The sequence below is a fragment of the Argiope bruennichi genome, chromosome 7, assembly GCF_947563725.1.
Source record: "Argiope bruennichi chromosome 7, qqArgBrue1.1, whole genome shotgun sequence".
NCBI classification, from domain to species: Eukaryota; Metazoa; Arthropoda; class Arachnida; order Araneae; family Araneidae; genus Argiope; species Argiope bruennichi.
In genome coordinates this window covers 84,267,312-84,273,458 of record NC_079157.1, presented here as the reverse complement: position 1 = coordinate 84,273,458, position 6,147 = coordinate 84,267,312, and positions in this window count along the sequence as shown.

Sequence of the window (6,147 nt, the reverse complement as noted above, 5' to 3'; positions counted from 1 at the left end):
GCTGAGGATTGTGTATTGTAGGCAATTTGATTTTCAGATGAATGGTTCCCTTCGTTGAATTGCGTTAGAGTGAAAACGAACAAACAAAAACAACAGAAAAAAAACCACAGGAAATAATTTCCAGAGTAAATCTATACTAATAATAAGTAAATAATTATAAGTAGTGAATCGGTACTAATAATAAGTAAATAATAATTAGTAAATCTCTACTAATAGTGAATATTCATAAGTAGTAAATATCTAATAATAAGTAAATAATAATTAGTAAATCTCTACTAATAGTGAATATTCATAAGTAGTAAATATCTAATAATAAGTAAATAATAATTAGTAAATCTCTACTAATAGTGAATATTCATAAGTAGTAAATATCTAATAATAAGTAAATAATAATTAGTAAATCTCTACTAATAGTGAATATTCATAAGTAGTAAATATCTACTAATAGTGAATAATAATAAGTAGTAAATATCTACTAATAATAAAGATGAAAGTATGTGTTTGTATTCTACAGGCTAGCTCGTTTGAGTATCGAAATTTGGCATATGGAACTTGAAGGTACACACTTTGTATAGTGAAAATGTACAACTCGAAGTCATTTTTTTAAATTTTATTTCATTAAAAATTAAATTTAATTTTGACCTTTTTATCAAGATAACTTTCTAAAATATTATAGCACGGAAATACATTTTACACAATTTAAATTTTTTTTAAAAATTGGGTTTTATTAACATTAATTTTATAGTCGTGTAATTTTTTTCTTATTTTTAAAATATTTTTTTTTTCTGTAATTTCCAGCAATTATTTTGTTGTCTTGAAATTCAAACCGTTTTTATTGTTTCTCAAATATTGAATCACATATTTCTTTTATTGTAGAAAACTAAAGAAAAAGAATCCCGTTTAATATCTGTAAAATATGCAAGATGAACAAAAAAAGTGAAGTCACAGTACCGTGAATTTAGATTGTAGATGAACCGGTCAGTTACGTTTTCAATGGCTCTATGACGTCATGAAGTCTCCATTAAGAAATTACTTGTACATAATATACCAAACATATGTAAGATAAACAAACACAACTATAATTCTTAACAATTCGACGTGGATCATCTGGAATATTCATAGATTTATATCTAAACTATTTAAATGAAATTAAATATAACTAATATTCCCAGCGAACCAGCTGGTCACCAAAGACAACTAGTATAAAAACGTGCATGTTTGTGCAAGATCATGAGTGTCACGAATGCTTAGATTTTTATTTTCAGATATTACGGGTGAAGAAAACTGGCAAATTAAATGGCATTTTTAATTGACTGAAACTATTCTAATCGATTTAAACCCCAGAACTACAGTTTTATTATTAAAATCCGGTGTTCTTCCAAATTTCATTTATCTTATTCGTTGCGCTTTTCAGTTGCAACGTTCCCATACTTACGGAACGTACAGATCAACAGATGCTTAATCTTTGACGGATTTGATTCAAATTTGAATCGGATCTACGCTTTAGATACTAAAAATGTGTATCAAATTTGGTCAATTTAATGCTTTAAGTTTTGTAGACATTATGTTCACTTGGTGAGACAGACAGGCACACTTCCTGCTGATGAATTATGCTCCAAATTTGATAGAAATATAAAAATATAGTCTAAAAGATGAATAAAAAATTTTAATGGTCTAGCTTTATGCGTTTGAGTTAGATCCAAAATGTGCATTGAAGGGGTGAAATGTCGAGAAAGATCAAAGTATCTAACTCAAATTCTTTCGATTACAATATTTTCCTCTTAGTATATTTTGTATTAGTAAAAGTAGAAATAAATAAATAAAATCATTTACTCATTTGTAATACTATGGCGCCATTTCTAAATCAAGCGTACTAATTCATAAAATGATATCAAACTAATACAAAATATGAAATATTATCATTGAATTTGAAACAAAAGTTTCAAGCAAATGGATTAAATATTTTTTCATGTAATTTAAAAACTTATTACTTATTATTTATTTTCATTTTTAATTTAAGGATATGCTTCGCAAGTAAGCATTTCAAAAACAGTAAAATGTTAAAATTTATAATTTAAACCACAGTTTAATAACTTTTGAAAGTTTATCAAGATCAAAGAAAAAAGCTTTCATGGATATAAAATTGATGTCATTAAAAACATTTTTTTTATTTCAAATTATTATAAAAAAACAATTTTTGTTAAATTGTTAAATAGCTGATTTAGAAAAATATCCTTGTGAAAGAAATATATTAAATTTCAAGTAATTTTTTATTCTTTAAAATTCTAAGTAAAATATTGAAAAAAAAAAATATTTTTTAGTTAATACCTACTATTCAAAAAATGACTGCTTGCCGATAACATACTTATTATAGGTTCAATAACCAATCTTATAGTTTTTTTTTTTTTTTTTTTTTTGCTAGATTGCTAAATTTTGTCACGCAATTTACATACGGCATGCAAACTTAAGATCAATTTATGTTGAAAATGGAGATTAAAAATGAATGTTATTGTGCATAATATAATGAAAATATTTCTTTTTTCTGGGATATTTCTTTGCGTTGAACATTTGCCTCAAATTTACTTCTATCATTTCGCGATAAGTCAAAAAATAAATCGTAGAAATGGTTTAAAATTACGTGTTTCAATCCATGATAAATTTGATTTTATTTTCATCTGTCATTTTCTTCATTTCTTTCGAACAAAAAGGATCCATGAAATCTTATATATTTAAAACTTTTGTTTGTACTTCATAAAATAATTTAAATAAAACGGAATTGTTCTTTTATATTATCAACATCTCCACTTTTCTTTTATCAATAAGAAATTTATCTAGCATCCGGCAAGAAGTCAACCCTAAAAATATTCTAATCCGGTGAAAAAAAGTTTAAAATACTCTTTCTTTCTAATTTTCTTCCTTCAACACTGGTATAAGAAATGTGCAGTTTAGTCGAAAAATTTATAAAATAAAAGTCTAATTTATTTAAATAATAATTGTTTAACCTATAAGGAGCAAAAAGGCAGCGATGGCGGTATAAAAGACAAAACATAACGAAAGGAAAAGAAAGGAACAAAAAAATAGATATGGAAGTATGGAAGACATAACAAAATGAATCATAAAGAAAGGAAAAAGCCATTTTTGTCATAAAAATTAAATTTAGAAATGATATATTTTGTAACTATAAATATGCTTTAACAATGCATTTTGTTACTATTACTTTTGTTGCTATAACAATATATTTCGTTACTATTGCTATTACTTTTTTTATTATAACAATACATTTTGTTATTATTAATATTACTTTTGTTACTCTAACGATACATTTTGTTACTAATATCCTCATTTTGAAGGAAATAAACGGTTTGCATTGAATTGTTCCTGGACAAAGCGCAGTAAAGGCATCCTAGAAGGAGTTTAATATGCCGTCGTTAGTCAAACATCCTCACATTGAAACGGTAAGCAAAAAAGGAAATGGCTTCTCTAACGTCATCTTTGTCCCTTTTAACACAGTTCAAAATTACTTAGTACGTCTAATAATAAAAACAGCTCTCTTGTAGGTAAACTGATCTAACTAAAAAAATATCTACAAAAGTGTATTTTTGTGTTTCATATTAGGATAAAAATTTTAATGGTTTCAAAAAAGATACTTTAATAAAATATGTACATATACTTGTAATAAAATATTAAATGAATTGGGATGCCAATATTTTGATTGCGATTTGAAAAAGTTGTCAATTAGCACACATTTTTTTTCCACTATTGAGGAAAGGAAATTGAATTCAGGCGCAAATATCGCCATTTTATTTTATAATAGCCACTTTTGGCGACCAGCCGGTTCGCCAATCTTGATTCTTGTTAAAATTTTAATAATTAAATATTTTATGCAATTTCTACTTTAATAGCTTCTTCATCAAAATATTTTAAAGCTTCAAATTTTGGTAGTCATATAATTCACTCATAATATTATAAAGGCCTTCAGCCGTAACGCAATATGTATCTCTCTAATTTTCTGTTAATTCCCGTAGAATTTATGCTTTAAATTAAAGTGGAAAGGATTAATCTGCAATTAATCTAATAATATTTTTTACTGAAACAAAGCATTTTTTTTTATAATATGAGTACTGAAAACAGAGTCACTCAGCGTTTAAACTTTATGGGTACTAAAGAATATCTTTCTTAATTTATATAATATCTCAAGAACTTTTCAACAAAATTTTCTCAGATTCATCATGAACAGATCGATTCATTAACAATGTTTAGTTTTAAATACATCAAACGCTAAGAAAATAAACAGAAGCGTTTGAGATAATCGGTCGAAAACAGGTTTAAAAAAACTACTTAAAGAGCAATGTATTTAAAACTATAAGCATATACAAAAAAGATATACTAATATAAATACAATTTAATTACAAAAGCATGCAACTAACCTAAAAATAATTTAAATCAAGAAACATCCGTTGATAATATTGTCAACAATCAGAACACAATGCGCATGGGCGAATTCTCAACTCCAGTTACGGTAATGCAAATGAGTGAATTTTTCTACGCCAGTCGGGGTAACGCTATGCAGATTAGAAAATTTTAATTTCCTTTATTCTGTGTTATTTTAATTCAAAAGTACTTCAGAATGAATCTGAACGATCGATTTATTAACAATTTTTAATTTTAAATGCATAAAACCTTAAGAAAATAAACAGAATCGTTTGAAATAATCGGCCGAAAAATGTTAACCCTAGCCTCATTACTGTTGGGGGAAAAAACTGAAGCCTTACTCATTTGGCGTTGGGAAAAATGGATAAAATTTTTGATGGGAAAGTTAGTTTTTAATTAATAATTAAAATTCTAATTAAAAATTCAAAAAAAGGGACCCCAGGTGCATATTCGCCACCTCTAAGTTATACATATACTAAATTTGGTAGCTGTAGGTCAAACGGTCTGGCCTGTAGAGCGCCAACACACACACACACATTGAGCTTTATATAAGTATAGATTTGTATATATAAAATCAGGTGCTTCCAATGTGGTTAATCTATTTTTATTAAATAATAATCAATCAATATGATTAATCGGTTAATCGCTTTTTCAGGTAGTTATTTTTAGCAACCAACTGGTTAGCCGGGAATAGTGGTTACATTTGATTTCAATTAAATCTTTTATATAAAGCTTCATATCTATGATTCCATGAAATTGTCAGACAATAAAGCAGTGTTATTTTAATTATATTACATCTAATGGAAACTAATCCTCTGGCATCACAGCGATTTTAAAAACTTTAATACCCAGTTCATTTAGCTTCTAACTTTCACGGTATTGTAAACTCATTTTTTTTATTCATTTTCTAAACTACAGAAATATTAAATATAATCTTTCTCTCTCTATTTTTTTTTTTTTTTTTTTTTTTTTTTGTACTTTTAACAAAGGAAGGCAATTGCAAGATTAAATATTTGATGAACAGTTTCAATTTCAAGGTAAAAATGCAATCTATTGTTGGAAATTAAACTCAAAATATTTTTAAAATTTTTTTGAAATTTAGGAACAATTTACAAAGCTATTAAATCTCTATCATTAACAAGATAATTTTTAAAATTTTTTGAAACCGTATAAAATTTGTTTCAATTCAAGAATATAAGTCATTGCGGAAGACTGACAGTAAGCTTAACTTTTAATTCATATTCAAATTATTTGACAGTTATAGGTAAATAGAACTGGCCTGTAAAATGCCAACACACGCGTGCACTCATTTTCTCCTTTATTATTAGTAGAACTAGATTAATAATAACCAATAAATCATACCAACACTGAGAAAAAAAGCTGTAAAATCTAAAATGTTTTTTTTTTATTTAAAAAAATAAAACATTCTAATCTAAAAAAGAAGATGAAATGAGCTTTAAAAAATAAATTATTTGTCTTTATAAAATACTAGAGTGTGTTAAATACAATTTAAAGAACTCTGAATCTATGAAAAACAAGCTGATATCATGACACAAATTCATAACTAAAAAAGTTATATTTAGAAATATTTTAATAATAATTGTTTGCTTTTAAAATAAAAAAAATAAGATAAATACACATTTCTGTTATTTTAAATGTCATGTTAAACGTTAAATTCTATCGAATATAATGAAATTTTAGCTCTCAATATTAAAA